We start from the raw sequence: 20,870 nt of genomic DNA, 5'->3' as shown, positions 1-20,870 counted from the left end.
CTTATTCCAGTATTCTGGCCGAGAGAAGAATCTCTTTCTGGGATATATCAGTCTTGTTTTATATAGCAAGATATAACGTATAGCAAGATAGCAAGAATTTAACGTATACATTTTCTGCTTAGAAGTGGTGTACTGTCACTTCCACTCACATGTCATCAGCCTGACCCAGTCAATCACATGATCAGGCCAAAGAAAGGAGTAGTGACGTATACTCCACATACAAGGAGGCACTGTCCAATGTTAGCCACACTGTAAGAGAAAATGTGATATCTTGTTACAGAGACAACAGAGAATGAATGATTGAGTGCAATGCTATAATCTATCGCAGATATACAATTGTATTTAAAACCCCAAGACTAAATTAGATCACCAAATAAGTGAATAAAGAAAAAGAAGAAAAATTATCAAGGCCTGAGTGCTGGATCATTCTGTCATTAGACGGTTGACTAGATGAGAAAAAAACTGGTAAAGGAGACCGAGAAAAAGCTACCAGTAAAACAGAAAAGCAGGCGAGTGTGGTTAACTGGAAGCCAACTACAGGAGGAATTTCAAGGAAAAGACAGCTATTATTTGTGTCAAATGTCAATAAGTTAATGTGAACTCACAAATGACCACTAGCTTTAGTAATATGAAAGCCTTTGGACTTAGACAAAGAAATTTCACTGGAGAGCAATAGTCTGAATTCAATGGTTTTAAGAAAAATGGAAGAAGTACAACTGGATATAGTCAGTATACATAACTCATGAGGAATTCTGCTTTTAACAAAAAGCAGATAAACCAGTCAGTAACTGAAGAGGAAAGTAAGGTAAAAAGGGTGTGTGTGTGTGTGTGTGTGTGTGTGTGTGTGTGTGTGTGTGTTTAAATTTTAAATAATGGTGAATAATAGCATTTATGTCCTCTGATTGAAGATGATCCCATAAAGAGAGAGGAAAAAATAGAAGAAAAAGGGGAAAATTGCTAAAACAAGGCCCCTGACTAGACAAGAAGAAAGGGATCCTGGGTACAAATGGAAGGGCTGGCCTCAGAGTGGTACTCAGAGAATTCATCTGTATTAAAATAATGAAGGCAGAGTATGTGGGTACAGATGCTGACAGGTAGATAAGCTCCACTTTTCTCAAGAAATGCACAGCGTTGTAAATTAAGAAGCTGTAGGCTAGGAAAAGCAGAGTATCATGGTAGAGAAAGACGCTGCAGGGTATTAAGATCCTGGTTTAGTCCTTAACTAGCCATATGACTTAAAGCAAATCACCAAAATTCTCCATGCCCCAATTTCTTCAATGGTAGATGGAGATAATACTGGTGCCAACATAATAAAGTTGCAAAGGATTAAATGACATAATGTATCTATCTTCCCTCAATAAAATATAAGCTCCATGAGGACATGAATTTCCACCTTTTTTTAAAAATTATATCCCTAGTGCTTAAGTGTTCGAGATTTAACAGGCACACAACTAATGATGAATAAACAACATATGAAAAATACTTACATGGTACCTGGCATATAGTAAGTGCTTAATAAATGTGACCAATTATTATTACCACCAGTTACCGATTTTAACACCTTAATTGGCTGTTCACAGTAAAATGATACCTTAATAAAGACAAATGATACCTTCCTTAATAAAGACATAGGACATTTCCCTGTTGCTGAGGTGGATGTGAGTGGGTATAAGAGTTAGGGGAAGAGTCGGTATAGAGGTGTGATGTGAAAAGCAAATTCTTATTTGATTCTTACTTCAAAGTTATAATTATTTTGAAAACTTCCAGATTCTCCTAAGTATCCGTGAACAAGGCTAAAACCTTTCTTATCACTATCATTTCTATTTATACTTTTCTTAAAAGGAGTTGCAGAATCTTCTATTCTCATTAAGGTTCCTTTCTCAATATACAGTAACCATGACAGTAATCATATTCAGCAAACCAGGTTACCTTCTGAATTCTCCAAACTATTGTATTTTCACTTAGTAATAGTGCAAATATAGGCAAATGTATGCAGATTTTGAGTTTCATTATTTTTCATGACTATGTAACCAAAATGTTCGTTGACTAGCAGAACAAGAAAACTAAACACCATACATCAAATTCAATTATGGGTGACTTACTTAAACAGTTTCCTACTGTTACACTCAAATTTAAAAATGTACACTTGATGCTAATTCATGAGATGAAGCACACAGAATCAGGATATATTTTTAAACAATAGCATATATCTTGCATTTTAATCATCAATTGATGATGCACTGAATAATATATCAATTAGCTCCACCAGCATTAAAGTATTTGCCAGTATTTTGAACATCTGTTAATTCAGTTAACAGAATAATCAATGAAACTACATTTTCACTGTATAGCAATTCAATAGTTCCTGGGTGCCTAGGCGGCTCAGTTGGTTAAGCATCTGACTTAGGCTCAGGACACCATCTCACAGTTTCTCACAGAGCGTTGGGCTCTGCGCTGACAGGTCAGAGCCTGGAGTCTGCTTCTGATTCTGTGTCTCCTTCTCTGCTGCTGCCGCCTCAATGTTTCTCTCTCAGTCTCTCAAAAATAAACATTAAATTTTTTAAAAAAAATTTAATACTCCTTCTGCCTAGTTTATTCAATTGTGAGCTCCTATTCCTTTCAAATAAAAATATTCTGTGTAGTATGCATGTTTTCTCATTCAATAAAACAATGAGTTTTCATAATTGTATACATTCAAAAAACACAGTATCAAATACATATTAGATGTTGCTTTTGCACTGTAGATACTGGAAATTTCTACATTCATTGATATAATTCTTTTGACAAAGAGCATGGGTTTACCAAGAAGAGCTTAGAAGTAATTCACCTAACCATACACAAATATTCACTAAATAACTGAAGTTACTGGCCATAATTTACTTAAAATTTATATGCCAGAGACTATGATTAGAAATATACTTAATTGTCACACGTAATTCCCATGTAAAATACATGGCTACCTAAAGAGGCAATGTTATTGCTAAAACACAAGTAAAGAATTTAATAAGCTTGATTAGATTCAATGACTTATCCATGGTTACATGGCTAGAATATGGTAAACCCAATAATCAAACTTGGCCGCCCCTAAGCCAAAGCCCTTACTTTACATATGTGATTCCCCAGATTATGAGATGCAAAAATGATTGACACAGTCCCTTTTTAAATGTCTGGTTGGGGGACTTAAGAGTTTTCACAGTCTGGTTGGGGGACATAAGACTATAAAACCAAAAATTTCAAAACTGATATAATAAATTACTTTAAGAAAAATGTATAGAACAGATGTAGGCATAATATCTGTGTCTGGCAGAATTTTGTTCCCTAAGAACTTAAAACATCAGATCTCTGATTACATACACATGAAACATACATATACAACCCTAATTGCTATGTTTTTGTTTGTCTGTTTGACTTCAGGTTGGCATGCCTATGTTTCTATGTATCATACAAAGAGTCACTTTTGCTCCCATTCTTAATCTATTTGAACAACTACAAAATCTTTATTCATACATTATACCATAAGTAACATTTGGCCTTGGTCCATACTCATCATCTCCATAAAATTAATGAAATTAAAATAGTGCATTATTCACAACACTATGTCATTTTCATTATGCAAAGTCAATGTCTTATATTTTTAATTATAATTATCCCTGCAAAAAAAATTTATGCCTGGTGATTGATTTCAATATGACAGACAAGATGACTGTTACCATTTTGACATTAGAAAAAATCACCGTAGTAGCAGCCAAATATGTTTATCAACAGGTTGGATCATATAGTCAACCATATAGCTAGGAGAATAGATATAATATCAGAGAGAGTGGGCAGAACAGATGACAAGGGACACATAGGAAATATACTTAGAAAGCAAAAGTAGTATCTATCACAGTCCAGTCCTTGGATGCTAATATTTAATACACTCTTTCTTCTGATAATGGACCCCTCCCTACCATGATCATAAAAGTGCACACACGACCAAAACTAAACCAACCAGATTCTATCCTCCAGAAATTTTAGTCTCAGGGTAAAAACAGACAAACAATCAAACACACTCAGAACCCAAAATTAGTTAGAGCTGTTTCTGATGACAGTACATTAGAGATTCAGTCAGCATCACCTACTAGAGACAGAACCAGAGCTGCCCTGGTTTCTGCCCATCTCAAGGCTTGATTTTCAAACCTTCCCTTCAATCCTTTCCTACATATCCTATGTCTGACTTAGTTCTTCTATCACTACTAAAGTAACTATAATTATAAATTATAACCTATTACAAGTGAGGTATATGAAAAACCCAGGGAAATATAACATTGGTCCATTGTATTGCATGTTCTACTGTGAACTAAGTCAGAAGATGAGAGATGATTTGTGTGGAAAATTGTGATAATATTCAGAATATGAAATAAGCCCATGAGTAATGGATCCAACAGAAGCAATACAAGTAGGAAAACAAAAACAAATTCAAAACAGATATTTTGGAGACTAGAGATTGTTGACTTTTGTAAAACAGAAAAAGCCCAATGTAGCTGACCTATAACCAGGTAGCTGGCTGATATCTTAGAAATACCATTTCATCTCAGGGCCCCGATGCACACCAATTACTGAGAAAAACTGCTGTGGCAACAGCAATGTCGGTCTTGGTGAGAAAAAAACCCTATTGTTGAACATACCATCACTTCTGTACTCACCCTATTCTGCCACTCTGTAAATGAATAAGCCCTGGGTTGACTAAAGAAGAATTACTGCACCTGCGAAGTGGGTCATTCTATCTACCTATTTACTTAGAGCCTTCTTTGAAGCAAGGTCTTGCTAGTGAAAAACCACACATATTGGGCCCATTTCATGAGGTCAGTTCACATTCTGTTTACAGGTGATATGAATCAAACTCAAATGAGCTGAAGAAAAATAAAAGAAAAAAGATCTAAAAGAAAAAAAAATTAATCTAATTTACTTACCCAGAAAGGTTAGAGGTGGTACCTACATCAGCTATCAACTAATCAAACATTATCAGTTCTCTAAATTTGTCAGCTTTGCTTCTCTGTATAGTTTCCTCATTCTTTTCCAATAAAGGTAGGAGTCATCTCTTTGGCAGAGGGCATGGCTGAAACAATATCATGAACTTATCTTTTATTTCCCAGTGTCTGTATATAATATTTCATCAAGAGCTTCTAACTCACTCATCTCAGGTTATATGTTCATCCCAATTACAGCCAGACAAGTTATGTTACAACCCTCCTGCACAACCCAGTTACTTTTGTGAACAGCAGTCCCATCAGAACCTCATGGACTAAAAAAGGGTCAAAGTACAAAGAAGATGGTGCTATTATTAGTAAAACTGATACCGGGTAGACAAAAATCAAACCGCGCTTTATAACAACAACAACAACAACAACAACAACAACAACACTATTTTCTAAAACCTAAAGTACTACACAAATTTAGCCTTAGATAGTAAAGACTGAAAAGTTTCAGAGAAATAAAAGAAGTTATGTAAATAATACAAAGGTAGAATAGTCTACTTCTATATTATTGAAAACCAACTGAATAGAATTCTCAAACTCAGGATCTATGCTTCTGTTGTAACAGGTGATAATTCTCATGACTCAATGGATGCCTTACCAATAAATGTTGACTACTTAGCTTTATCCTTGCTGCTATCTAGAAGAACTGTTCATACTCAGTATTATGTTTATAAAATATCAAAGGTCATCAGCTATTATTAGCTCCTTGATCTTTTTTTTTAATGTTTGTTTATTTTTGAGAGAGAGACAGAGAGAGGGAGCATGTGAGAATGGGGGGTGGGGGTTGGAGAAAGAGAGGGGGTGGAGGGTCCAAAGCTGGCTCTGCACTGGCTCCCAAAGTGGGGCTTGAACTCACAAACCATGAGATAGTGACCTGAGCTAAAGTCAGACACCTAACCGACTGAGCCACCCAGGCACCCTTAGTTCCTTGATCTCAACAGGAATGATGATCCTGATTATCCTGATTATCTTTAAATTCATACAAGTTATTTTCTTTTTTATTTAATTACTGAAAAGTATTTATTAAGGGGAACAATTATAGTAATATAATATGCTCAAAGCATGTGAAAAGAGTCTGGCATCAAATTGCAAGGAAAAATAAATGTAAAAGGATCTCAATAAACTTTAAGAAACTATTTCAGGGGCACGAGTGACTCAGTCAGTTAAGTGTCGGACTTCAGCTCAGGTCAGGATCTCATGGTTTGTGAGTTTGAGCCCCACGTCAGGCTCTCTGCTGTCAGCACAGAGCCTGCTTTGGATCCTCTGTCTCCGTCTATCTGTCCTTCCTCTCTCTCTCTCAAAAATAAATATGATAAATATACCTTAAAAAAGAATCTATTTCATCACTTCAAATTTTAAGAATCTATTTTAATGGCATTTAAAAATCAGCAGATAAAGCACAAACTTATATCGCTCTAGTCTCATTGTGTGTGCAGTTGTTTGAGTCCCAAATCAGTAGAACTTCACTCATATGCACACTAAATAAGTGAATGATACCCTGTTTAAAGAACATGATAGCATCAATGGTATGAAACATAGTGCCAAAGGTTTGGATCTAACATAATACTGCTTTCCTGAGAAATCTCTAATTTTGTTGGGAAATGAATGCAAAAGAATTCCAGAAAATCTGATCTAGCAATTTGTGTGGAAATTCCTCAAGAGTTATCTTTATTAAAATTCAGACTTCTTCTCATCCCCAGCTTAAAGTCTTTTTGCTCTCACTCCATCACCACATTCTACCCAAATTAACATCAATGACAAGCATACTAGGATATTAACCAAAGAGAATGGGGGAAAAAAAAACTTGGTGGGGGGTGGTGGTATTTTCTTCACCTAACCACATGGGTAGGGTAGAGGACAAATGACCCGTGAGAGAGGAGCCTGTCACCAGACAGCAATACTGTCAAGTAGGGACCACGGCTCTTCTATCTGCCAGTCTGATTAATGTTTTGTTCTTCTAAGGACAAAGATGGAAAATACACAAACAAACAAAAAAAAACCCTTATACCTATTTTTTTTTTTTAATTTTTTTTTTCAACGTTTTTTATTTATTTTTGGGACAGAGAGAGACAGAGCATGAGCGGGGGAGGGTCAGAGAGAGAGGGAGACACAGAATCAGAAACAGGCTCCGAGCCATCAGCCCAGAGCCCGACGCGGGGCTCGAACTCACAGACCGCAAGATCGTGACCTGGCTGAAGTCGGACGCTTAACCGACTGCGCCACCCAGGCGCCCCACCCTTATACCTATTTTTAAGGATTGGTTGAGAGGAATAGAAATAATGTATGTAAAGTGCCTACTGAAGTGACTGACACAGTAAACAGTTTGTAGATGAAAGCAATTATATCTTTTTGAAATTCAAAATAGTTCTTTTGGCTTTATTTTCACAGTTAAAAGGAAATATTCTTTGGAAAAAATGAAAAAATGCAAGTGAACAAAAAGAGTAAGGCTGAAAACTCCTGAATTCCCAACCAACTAGATCACTTAGTCATAACCACTGGTAAAATTTTGGGATGTATCTGTTGTTCATGTTCTTTGTAGCCTTTATTTTGTACATAAATATATATCATGCAAATCTTCTCGTATCAACATCTCTTTGACACCCATGTACACATGCAGTACACCCTTGCACAGAGGCAACATACTTGTTTTAACCACCTTTCCATTGCTAAGCCCTTATGTTGATTCCATTCATCTTCTCTAAAAAGTGATACTGTGATAGGAATAAGTGTAGCTAAGTATTAGTTTGCTTGTTTGTAAGGAATAAATCCTTTAGGTGTAATTGGCAGCTACAATTACAATCATTTTTCTTATCAATAATAGTCACCTGTTCAATAGTCATTGTCTTCCATTTCAGACTGGCACATAAATTTTTGAAAGGTTCAAATATATTTTCTTTTTTCCTTTCCTTATTTTACTGATATGATCTAGCTTAGTAATTCTTTCCCCAAGAATTTACCATCTGGGAGAAAGTGGAAGCAGCTGAAGAAGTCTGTCATTTATAAAAAGCTTTAAATCACAGAGGAGATTATGTTAGATATTGTGGAGTAGAAAGCAGTAAGGTAGGGATGCCTACATGGAGAAAAGAGAGATCTGTAGGTCCCTTTGGTGACAGGCATTGATTTTCTCCAGGGAAGTGGCCAGACCCAAGAGGAGTATGGTAGCAGAATAGCACTTCTAAGAAACTTGAAGCCTAGCAAAAAACTGCCACTCCACATTAAGATAGCAGAGAAAACCTGGACTTCTAGCATCTGTTGTGGGCTTGCAAAACACAATGATACAAACAACCATCGTAGAGAGGGAGGGGCCAACATGGTGGAGAAGTAGGGGGATCCATACCTCCTGTGTCTCTCAGAGAAGTGCTGAAGCCAAAGGACTTTGAAGCCCAGAATCTGGGAGGAAAAGAGACTGAATCTACCAGGAAGAAAATGGGTCAACTGGAGAAAAGATAGGTGGGTGATTGCAAACTGGGGGAGATAAAACAGGCTGTGTAGGCACGGAGGGGAGAGATCCCCTTCTGCAGACAGACAAAGGGAAGAGAAAGAGCAGCTAGGGAAGTGTAGGACCTTATCCGGACAGGAGAAAGACCTCGGACTGGGACTGAGAGGGATCCAATCTCTAACTGCGGGGCTTTCTTCGGACTGGGGCCAATTCCCTGTTTGCGCACCTGGGGAGGAGGGGAGCTAGGCCTGGGTTAGGTGGTAGGTCAGGGGTGCAGTCGCAGTTGGAGAAAGCGGTCCCCTCCCTAGAGGGCTGCACGACAGTACAAAGCCTGCCTGCGCCCGCCACCCTCGGGCTCAGTGGCTGGGCCGAGGGTGCAGTCCGCAGTAGGAAAAAGTGGCCCCCTCCCTGGAGTGCTGTGGAAAAAGACAAAGCCTGCCTACATCTGCCTGTGTCCACCACCCCCGGGGGCTCTGTGGCGAGGTTAGTGGCACAGTCAGCAGTAGAAGGTGGTCCTCCCTGAAGTGCTGTGGCACAGACGAAGCCAGCCGGGACCACATATCAGGCCGCACCGAGAGGTGCTTCCCCAGTGCCAGAGCCCACAGAGTGGGACTTTGAATCCTAGCCAAGCGCAGGGTCAGGGGAGTTGGAGGTGCAAGAAGCACCACCCCGTCTGTGCCTGCGGCACAGTGAGGACAACTCAAACGGAGTCCCGAGGGTCTGGGTCCGTGGAGAAGAGACTGGGGGATCACCATTTCCCCAACCACCACCACCACCAAGGCGGGGCCTCAGGGATCATTCCTGGGGCCCATAGTGGAGGTGGGTCCAGTCTACACCAGACCATGCCCCTTCCCACCAGACAAGTGCGAATCTACCAGAGCTGGACAGACCCTGCGGACAGCTCCCCCAGACCACTGATGCAGCACTGTCTCGATTAACTCTAGATCAATTCTGGATATATAGATATATTCCCCCCACCCCCACCCCAGCCCACCCCCCCCCCCGCCACCACTTATCCTTCTTATCTCTTCCCTCCTCTAGGCTGGTTAGTGGTTTGTCTAGACATATTTAACCCATTCTCTTGATTCATGTTTTACACCTCCTTCTTTACGTTCCTTTCTCCCTGGAATAATCAAGCCATATAGTTTCTCTGTCTGGATAACTTTATCTTCATGTCTTTTTCCCCGCCTCCTTCCTTATTTTCCTTTCTCTCTCTCTAGATTCAGCCTTTTAGTCTCTCTGCCTAGTCAATGTTTATTTTTTCTTTGTCCCCACTCCTGTCATTTCTCTCTATGTATGGTGCTCTTCCATCAACACCGCCTCCACCTTGTTCTTTACTTGTAGTCGATGTTTTGGGGTTTTTTGTTTTTAGTTTTCTGTTTTTGTTTGTGTTATTTGTGTGTTTTTGTCTCCTATTTGTCTGTGTGCTGTTTTCCTTTCCAGGGCTACTCTGAGGAACAAATCAAAGCACACCTGGTGGTGGGTCCAAAATATCACTGCAAGTAGGGTAATGAAATAACTAAAGTCATAACAACAGAGAACAAGTAACAATCTGCAAAAAAACACCTCCTGACGGGCCAGGCCCTGGACAGTGTATGACCCTTCTTTAATATAGCAGTGCTCGCAGGTAGAGAGCACACAACAAGCTTTTAAAACGCACAAGGGATAAAAAACCACCCAAAATGACGAAACGGAAGAATTCTCCTCAAAAGAAACTCCAGGAAGTAGTGACAGCTAATGAATTGATCAAAACCAACTTAAGCAATATAAGTGAACAAGAATTTAGAATAATACTTATAAAATTAATTGCTGGGCTTGAAAAAATCATAGAGGACAGCAGAGAATCTATTGCTACAGAGATCAAGGGACTAAAACATAGTCATGATGAATTAAAAAATGCTATAAATGAGGTAAAAAATAAAATGGAGGCAGCCACAGTGTGGATTGAAGAGGCAGAGGGGAGAAGAGGTGAATTAGAAGATAAAATTATGGAAAAAGAGGAAGCTGAGAAAAAAAGAGATAAAAAAATCCAAGAGCACTAGGGGAGAAGTAAAGAACTAAGTGATGCAATCAAACATAATAATATCCATATCACAGGAATTCCAGAAGAAGAAAAGAGAGAGAGAAGGGGATGAAGGTGTACTTGAACAAATCATAGCTAAGAACTTCCCCGATCCGGGGAAGGAAACAGACATTGAAATGCAAGAGGCACAGAGAACTCCCTTCAGACATAGCTTGAATCAATCTGCTGCATGACATATCGTAGTGAAACGGGCAAAATACAAGGATAAAGAGAATTCTGAAAGCAGCTAGGGATAAACAGGTCTTAACATACAAAGTTAGACACATAAGGGTAGTAGCATACCTATCTACTGAAACTTGGCAGGCCAGAAAGGAATGGCAGGAAATCTTCAATGTGATGAACAGGAAAAATATGCAGCCAAGAATCCTTTACCCAACAAGTCTGTCATTCAGAATAGAAGGAGAGATAAAGGTCTTCCCAAACAAACAAAAACTAAAGAAATTCATCACCACTAAACCAGCCCCACAAGAGATCCCAAGGGGGACTCTGTGAGTGAAATGGCAAAAGAATCACAAAGTACCAGAGACATCACTACAAGCATGAAACCTACAGATAACACAATGACTCTAAAACCATACCTTTCAATAATAACACTGAATGTAAATGGACTAAATGCTCCAATCAAAAGACACAGGGTATCAGAATGGATAAAAAAAAACCAAGACCCATCTATTTGCTGTCTACAAGAGACTCGTTTTAGACCCGAGGACACCTTCAGATTGAAAGTGAGGGGATAGAGAAATATCTATCATGCTACTAGAAGTCAAAAGAAAGCTGGAGTAGCCATACTTATATCAGACAAACTAGACTTTAAATTAAAGGCTGTAACAAGAGATGAAAAAGGGCATTATATAATAATTACAGGGTCTTTCCATCAGGAAGAGCTAACAATTATAAATGTCTATGCACCGAATACAGAAGCACCCAAATATATAAAACAATCACAAACATAAGCAACCTTAGTGATAAGAATGTGGTAATTGCAGGGACTTTAATATTCCACTTACAACAATGGATAGATCATCTAGACAGAGAATAAGTAAAGAAAGAATGGCCCTGAATGATACATTGGACCAGATGGACTTGACAGATATGTTTAGAACTCTGAATCCCAAAGCAACAGAATACACTTTCTTCTCGAGTGCACATGGAACATTCTCCAAGATAGATCACATACTGGGTCACAAAACAACCCTTAATAAATATAAAAGAATTGAGATCATACAATACACAATTTAAGATCACAAAGCTATGAAACTTAAAATCAACCACAGGAAAAAGTTTGGAAAACCTCCAAAACCAAAGAGGTTAAAGAACATCTTACTAAAGAATGAATGGGTCAACCAGGCAATTAGAGAAGAAATTTAAAAATACATGGAAGCAAATGAAAATGAAAATACAACAATCCAAATGCTTTGGGTTGCAGCAAAGGCAGTCATGAGAGGAAACCACATTGCACTCCAGGCCTATCTCAAGAAACAAGAAAATTCCCAAATACAAAATCTAACAGCATTCTACTTCTAAAGGAAGTAGAAACAGAACAGCATAAACACCCCAAACCCAGCAGAAGAAGGGAAATAATAAAGATCATAGCAGAAATAAACAATATAGAAATAAAAAAAAACAACAACAGTAGAGCAGATCAATGAAACCAAGAAGATGTTTTTTGAAAAAATAAACAAAATTGATAAACCTCTAGCCAGGCTTCTCAAAAAGAAGAGAGACAGGACCCAAATAGATAAAATCATGAATGAAAATGGATTTATTACAACCAATCCCTCAGAAATACAAGCAATTATCAGGGAATACTATTAAAAAATTACATGCCAGCAAACTGGACAACATGGAAGAAATGAACAAATGGCTAAACACCCACACACTACCAAAACTCAAACGGGCAGAAATAGAAAATTTGAACAGACCCATAACTAGTGAAGAAACTGAATCAGTTATCAAAAATTTCCCAACAAATAAGAGTCCAGGACCAGATGGCTTCCCAGGGGAATTCTACCAGACATTTAAAGCAGAGATAATACCTATCCTTCTCAAGCTGTTCCAAAAAATAGAAAGGGAAGGAAAACTTCCAGACTCATTCTGTAAAGCCAGCATTACTTTGATTCCCAAACCAGACAGAGACCCAGAAAAAAAGAGAACTACAGGCCAATATCCCTGAAGAATATGGATGCAAAAATTCTCAACAAGATACTAGCAAATCGAATTCAACAGCATATAAAAAGAATTATTCACCATGATCAAGTGGGATTTATTCCTGGACTGCAGAGCTGGTTCAATATTCACAAATCAATCAATGTGATACATCACATTAATAAAAGATAAGAACTATATGATCCTGTCAATAGATGCAGAAAAAATATTTGACAAAATACAGCATCCTTTCTTAATAAAAACCCTCGAGAAAGTTGGGATAGAAGGAATATACTTAAACATCATAAAAGCCATTTATGAAAAGCCCACAGCTAACATCATCCTCAAAGGGGAAAAAGTGAGATCTTTCCCACTGAGATCGGGAACACGACAGGGATGTCCACTCTCACTGCTGTTGTTTAACATAGTGTTGGAAGTTCTAGCATCAGCAATCAGACAACAAAAGGAAATCAAAGGCATCAAAACTGGCAAAGATGAAATCAAACTTTCAGTATTCGCAGACGACCTGATACTCTACATGGAAAACCCGACAGACTCCACCAAAAGTCTGCTAGAACTGATACATGAATTCAGCAGAGTTGCAGGGTACAAAATCAATGCACAGAAATCAGCTGCATTTTTATACACCAATAATGAAGCAACAGAAAGAGAAATACAGAATTTGATCCCACTCACAATTGCACCAAGAATCATAAAATACCTAGGAATAAACTTAACCGAAGATGTAAAAGATATGTATGCTGAAAACTATAGAAAGTTTATGAATGAAATTAAAGAAGATACAAAGAAATGGAAAAACATTCCGTGCTCATGGATTGGAAGAATAAATATTGTTAAAATGTCAATACTACCCAAAGAAATCTACATATTCGATGCAATCCCAATCAAAAGTGCACCAGCATTCTTCTCAAAGCTAGAACAAGCAATCTTGTATGGAACCACAAAAGACCCCGAATAGCCAAATATTGAAGAAGAAAACCAAAACGGCAGGCAGCACAATCCCAGACGTTAGCCTCTACTACAAAGCTGTAATCATGAAGACAGTATGGTGTTGGCACAACAACAGACACATAGACCAATGGAGTAGAATAGAGACCCCAGAATTGGACCCACAAAATAATGGCCAACTAATCTTTGACAAAGCAGGAAAGAGTATCCAATGGAAAAAAGACAGTCTCTTTAACAAATGGTGCTGGGAGAAGTGGACAGCAACATGCAGAAGAATGAAACTAGACCACTTTCTTACACCATTCATAAAAATAAACTCAAAATGGATGAAGGACCTGAATGTGAGACAGGAAACCATCAAAACCTTAGGAGAAAGCAGGAAAAAAAAAAACCTCTCTGACCTCAGCTGCAGCAGTTTCTTACTCGACACATCTCCAAAGGCAAGGGGATTAAAAGCAAAAATGAACTACTGGGACCTCATCAAGCTAAAAAGCTTCTGAACTGCAAAGAAAACAATCAACAAAACTAAAAGGCAACCAACAGAATGGGAAAAGATATTTGCAAATGACATGTCAGATAAAGGGCTACTATCCAAAATCTATAAAGAACTCACCAAACTCCACACCCGAAAAACAAATAATCCAGTGAAGAAATGGGTAGAAGACATGAACAGACACTTTTCTAAAGAAGACATCCAGAGGGCCAACAGACACATGAAAAGATGCTCAATGTCACTCCTCATCAGGGAAATACAAATCAAAAAGAGAAATACAAATCAAAACCATGCTGAGATACCACCTCACGCCAGTCAGAGTGGCTAAAATGAAAAAATCAGGAGACTATAGATGCTGGAGAGGAGGTGGAGAAACAGGAACCCTCTTGCGCTGTTGGCAGGAATGCAAACTGGTGCAGCAGCTCTGGAAGACAGTGTGGACATTCCTCAAAAAATTAAAAATAGATCTACCCTATGACCCAGCAATAGCACTGCTAGGAATTTACCCAAGGGATACGAGAGTGCTGATGCATAGGGGCACATGCATCCCAATGTTTTTTAGCAGTGCTTTCAACAACAGCCAAATTGTGGAAAGAGCCTAAACGCCCATCAAATGATGAATGGATAAAGAAGATGTGGTTTATATATACAATGGAATACTACTCGGTAATGAGAAAGAATGAAAATGGCCATTTGTAGCAATGTCGACGGAACTGGAGGGTATTATGCTAAGTGAAATAAGTCAGGCAGAGAAAGACAGATACCATATGTTTTCACTCATATGTGGATCCCAAGAAACTTAACAGAAGACCAGTGGGGAGAGGAAGGGGGGAAAAAAAGTTACAGAGAGGGAGGGAGGCAAACCATAAGAGACTCTGAAGGACTGAGAACAAACTGAGGGTTGATGGGAGGTGGGGAAGGGGAAAGTGGGTGATGGGCATTGAGGAGGGCACCTGTTGGGATGAACACTGGGTGTTGTATGGAAACCAATTTGATAATAAATTATATTTAATATAAAAAAACAACACACAAACAAGCATGGCAGAGGAAACAGTCAGTGCCATCTTCCACCTCTTAATCATTGCAAATTGTCCTTGTGTGATTTTAGGAGGGAACAGGAGATTAATAAAGACTGATAAGGAATTTCCTAGCAGAATGCTTGGCACACTTTACTGAATGGAATTAGAGAGTAAGAATAAAATGGGGATACTGCAAAATATTGAGGGAACATATTAATTGTAACTTGGAGGACAATGAAGAGCCTTTACTGAAGACCAAATGTCTAGAATGAGAATCAGTGTCTGGCAGACTCTGATACACGAAGACCTCAGCACCTGCTCGGCAGCACTTCATTAACCTGCGAGGAGGCTACAGATGAATTCTGAAATTACTCCCACACCCTGCCTTGGTTTTAATACTCTGTGTCCTCCCTATTTTCTTTCCTGGGGCTTCAGTCAATTCTAGTTTTGGTGGTTTCTACTCACCTAGTTCCCGAACACCCATGTAATCTCACCACCAGAAGTGTCTCCTCCCTCACTCCACTTCTCTTGGATGGCTTTTAGTTCTCAAGTATGTGGCCTATGATCCCCCAACTCTTCTTTTTTTCAATATCTCTCTCCTGTTTCTTTTAATTGTGGTAACAACATTTTACATGAGATCTACCCTGTTAGCAAATCTTTAAGTGCACCATACAATATTATTAAATATGACACCAACTCTTCACTCTATGGCTATCTTGCTTGAAGCTCAAGACTTCAGGGAACAAGGCTTTCCACAAATTGAGCCAGGTATGTGGATTTGAAAATGGCATGAACTGAAGTCCAGGAAAGAAATGTGAAGGGAAAAGTCATAGAATAACATTGTAGAACAAACTATCAGGAGAGAAGCCCCCAAATTCATAGTTTTATATGTGTATAACATCGGTCACTTACATTCAGTCCAACTATATTTACTTACTTCGTAATTTTTTTAATTTTTTAAAATTTGTATTTAAATTCCAATGAGTAACATACAGTGTGTACTATTACTTTCAGGTATACAATAAATATAGTGATTCAACACTTCCATACAACACCCGGTGTTCATCATAAGTGTGTTCCTTAATGCCCGTCATCTATATAACCATCCCCCCATCCATCTCCCCTCTGGTAACTATCAGTTTGTTGTATAGTTAGTCTATTTCTTGGTTTGCCTCCCTCTCTCTTTTTTTTTTTTCCCCTTTGCTCATTTGTTTGTTTCTTAAATCCCACATACAGACTCTGCAACCCTGATGTTTATAACAGCATTACCTGCAATAGCCAAAATATGGAAATAGCCCAAGTGTACATCAACTGATGAATGGAAAAAGAAGACATGGTACACACACACATACATACACACACAATGGAATATTACTAAGCCATAAAAAAGAATGAAATCTTGTCTTATGCAACGATGTAAATGGAACTATAGAGTATTATGCTAAGTCAGTCAGAGAAAGTACAATTATATTTAAATCAACAAAACAAAAAATGATGAATATTATATAATACTAAAAAAATTAAATTGAAAACCAATTTTATTTCTGTGACAGAATAAAAACATTATACATAACAGGACAATACGAGGCAAACACTGCCTTTTGAGAGTTCTAATAATATTTGTATGTCCTTGAAAAGATTTACCTTGTTAAAACCACACTAATTTTTAATGTCTAGGGCTCATGTGTCATTTTAAAACTCTGTACCAAATTAAATGGTTATTTTCAAGGAGTCAGAAATCTGAAATAAGTTAGAAATTAAAAAAAAATTCTAGCCAGCATACTTCAACCTTAATGATAATTTTAAAATCCCTGTAATCACCAGAATGAATAAAACATCTCATTCTTGCCATATATACATATATATGTTTATTTGTATATATATTTATACACATATACATATATTATTAATACATAAAACTTATTTTTAAAAGTTACGAAAAGATAAACATAATTAAAGCAAAACTAACAGTAAGCTCATATTGTTTCAGGTTCATAAAACACCACAGAAAATGAGAAATTTATGAAAAACATGATTTTATCTACCTTAGCGCAAAGCAGAAAACTGCTGACCTAACTTAACTCAGCACATGAATGATGTGAAACAAAATTATTTATCCTCAGGATTGTAGAGAGACTTAGGTGTAAAGGCTACCATTTGTAACAAGCATCATGCTTATTCAGCTAGTTTTCCAAAATATCTTCTTGTTCTTCGCTTTGGGTCCTAAGTTACCTCTGGTGTGTTCTAACTTAGTATTTGGTTTCTAAACTTCACAAAGTTTTTTACCAGGAAGCGAAATTGAGGTTTAGTTAAAAAAACTTAACAGGACTCCATTTCACGGCCTGTGAATCTAATCAAGTCTCAAAAATTAGGAGGTTGATTAGGTAGGGTATGGATTATTGAGGCCATTTACTTTTCTTCTTTTGATTGCCTCTCCTTTCACTATTCAATTATTTACCTGCATTTCTACCAGACAAAACTCAAGTATAGGAAAATCCAAAGTAAACAGTAAACAAGGCTAGTGAATCCTAGAACAGATCAATACTGTTCCTCTCCAAACTTGTTAATGTTAGTGCTAGTTAAAAACAACCCTTAAAAAAAAAATCTCGAAACAAATAGATTTTAAAAATTATATTCTCTAAGAATGCTGAAATTATTTACTGAATGAAAAGATCCTTTTGAGTTATGTGTCAATTTTATTCGTCCACCACTGCTTACCATTAGTAAGGAAGTCTTAAAGTGAGCTATTTCTGCTGGGCATTTTACTGTTCAGGACATTCATAGTATCATGATCTTGCAACACTAGAGAAAACCACATACAATGCAATGGGATTATCACATTTCACCCAACCCAAGGGAAGAAAAATAATAAACTGTCACTCAACTGAACTACTAAAGCTTCATTTCTCAGTCTTTTCTCCAAACATTAAGCTGAGCAAGGGAAGACTTCCAGTTTTTCGATGTTTCACTTTTTCCTCCATAAACCCGGAACTGGTTTCTGCAAAATGGTCAGAGGTACGCTCTTTGGAGAATTACTTTCATAGATCCAATTAAAGTGTATCCTACTAGCATTCTGAAAGTTTAGTTTTAGCAAATGTTTCCAATGTAGGTGACACTTCTTGAAATTTTAAAAATAACATGAGAAAAGTGAGAGTCTCTCTGGAATTGCCACTTAGTAATAACTAAAAGAAATAAAGGTTATTGTACATTTTCCATCAAAAACCTTTTTTTTACAAGGTTTAAAACAGAGAGCAAAAAATATATTGGTTTAGACAATGACACATCTTAAAATCAAGTATACGTTTATATTGTATACAGTGTGTAATTCGGTATCTGTCATCTAAGCACATCTTTATACAACGTCTGCTTACAATCAGGAAATGGAAATTTCAGGACTAGAATAAGCAATTTATCTGCCCTAGTGTGTTGTGATTCTATTAACTTATTCGTAAATGTTTATTAAGCCTTGACCTAAGGCTAGGCTCTGCAGATGACTGACAGTTTGTACCTTAAATGTATGGTTTTATTTCATTTGCAGGGGGGCAGCTAAATAGCCCCTGAAAAGCCAGACTCCTCTAAGTTTTTTATTCATACATATAACATTTGCAGTATTTTGAATGACATTTTTTGATCAGTAAGTTTGGTCACTTTGTTTTCAAAACTCAAATTTATGTACATAGGTTAATTCATTCCTTTATTATTGCTGTTTGTCTTACTGTTGCTCCTTTTTCATTGTCACTACCAGTATCCCGGTTCCAGGCCGTGCCATCTCAGACAAAGACAATCCAACTCACCCCAAACCATATTCCTGCCTTTGGTATCCCAACTTTTAATATGTTCTAATTATGTTCAGCCCATACCTATTCTAGTTCCCTCCATCATCCTGGCACTTTCAAGCTTAGTCTCTTACTATTCCTGAGATCAATCTGTCCAAAGAAAGCAACATATTAACAGTCTCACTGGGGTCTCCTGGGTAAACACTACTGGATGAGCTCTGGGCATGTGCCTGATCACATGCCTCTATCAAGTGATAGAAGAGTGGATTCTCGTTGCTAGCCCTAGCCTATTCTGACTTACCCGATTTTTCCCAAAACCTCTTAGTAAGAGTGGAGTTCCATGTGAACTTCAGTCCATTTCATGAGGGTACTTCATTTTAGCCTTAGTGAGTTAATGCCTGTAGCCCAATACTATGAACTCATTAACTGCCCAAGTTTTGAGTAGAAATAGTTACGGAAAATATTTATGACATTATAATTCTAATCCTAACAAAATAATATTATTTTGCACAAAGAAGATCTGTACATGAATCTTGACTGGCCTTCAGGTTTCCATTTGTCCTTTTTTGCTTCATATTGTATAAAACTGTCTAGCGAATAACCTCAGCAGCTTTCTCCAGGCTGATCTGCAGTTAGTTAGCTAGAACCAAGTGCTCTCTTTCTTCCAAACTAAACTCCCAAAGGCCCCCAAGATCTCAAAGTGCTGGGCAGCTAGTTTTCTAACACTCAAACTAAATGGCTGGCACCTAAACCCAAACTGCCCATTTCTTTCCATGCAAGGGTGTTCTCACATTTGACCTATTTAAAGAAAACAATGGTGTTGGGAGTCTCTGCTGGAATCCAACCCTTGAAGCATAGAGTTGCAGTCTCACCCAAGCATTCCTTTCCACAGGATGCTGAAAGAACAAGGGATCCTCCTAACTGTGAGTTCCAGCTTGTCCAGTGATGCTTACTGGTATCTACCCAATTCTTTAGTATACAAGAAAATATGGTATTAAAATTCACAGCTGTTTTCAATTTTGCCTTTAGCGTATACCAGTGAAATGCGGTAACATAGTTCATATGGGTACAGAGCCAAAGAGCATCTTAAGTCCCCCAAATATTTCCGTTATTACAAAGATCCTAAGATCTTATCACAAAGATGCCTAATTAACTTCCAAAAGTAGGTTTCAACCTGTGTAGTAAGAATCTCTATTGTGTCCTTGACAGATCAGGGATCTTTTAGGATGGAAACGACTTTGTTTAGAATATTCCAGTTCCTCAATTAGATTGCCTAAGACTTTCACCCTCATGTTTAAACAAGAATCAAATGGTCTACACTGACCCAGAGAAGATGTCCTTGAAATAACTTCTATATTATTTGAACCAAATAATTTTATAAGATATCCTGAAAATAAATTACTCCCATTCCAGATTCAAGGAAACCAAGGAGAGTATGATTCATTAGGTATTGACACTCTCCAATAGTATCATATAACCTTAATGAAGTATTTCGCACCAAAGTCACCCAAATTAGATCTTAAATGCTCTAAGAGTCATTGTTCTCCCACATATCATGTTAGATTTGCCTTGCAAATCTAGTTTGGTGATTTTTCTAATCTTCATCACCCCACTGACACTGTAAGTTAAGAATGAGTAAATGTGAAAAAGCTGAAGAACAATCCAGGTTCCAAATTAAGTACCTACTACTCTTGGTGCCTCTGAGTTCCCCACTTGTTTCCTTAACATAAAAGTACAGGGATTTTTGCCAGGAAGTTCGAGGGACTTACACAAAATTTCCTTCAAGCTCTGAATGTATCCCTTGTAACCACAGGTCTTTACAGCCTGGAGTATACTTTCAGTATACTTCCTCTCTGAAAGTAAGCTCCAGACACAATGTTAATATGAGAAGAAACAGCCCTTTCCTATAGACAGTTCTTTCCTACTTT

General features: G+C 37.7%; 1 protein-coding gene across 10 annotated transcripts in view; it reads right to left on the bottom strand.

Annotated features, from left to right (window-relative positions):
• Window positions 1-20,870, bottom strand: part of LOC131507636 (cytochrome c oxidase subunit 7B2, mitochondrial) — a 160,990-nt gene that overhangs the window by 39,798 nt on the left and 100,322 nt on the right. Inside the window, exon 3 of one of the 10 annotated variants that reach the window (XM_058722702.1) lies at window positions 17,885-17,968. The exons of 8 other annotated variants lie outside the window; for them this stretch is intronic. The gene's annotated coding sequence lies outside the window, so the exon portion shown is untranslated. Of the gene's footprint in view, window positions 1-17,884; window positions 17,969-20,870 lie in introns of those variants that run through there. One more of the 10 variants, XM_058722699.1, reaches the window with a different exon arrangement.

The sequence above is a fragment of the Neofelis nebulosa genome, chromosome 3 (genome assembly GCF_028018385.1).
Source record: "Neofelis nebulosa isolate mNeoNeb1 chromosome 3, mNeoNeb1.pri, whole genome shotgun sequence".
Lineage (NCBI taxonomy): Eukaryota > Metazoa > Chordata > Mammalia > Carnivora > Felidae > Neofelis > Neofelis nebulosa.
This window is presented reverse-complemented; position numbering and strand designations above follow the sequence as displayed.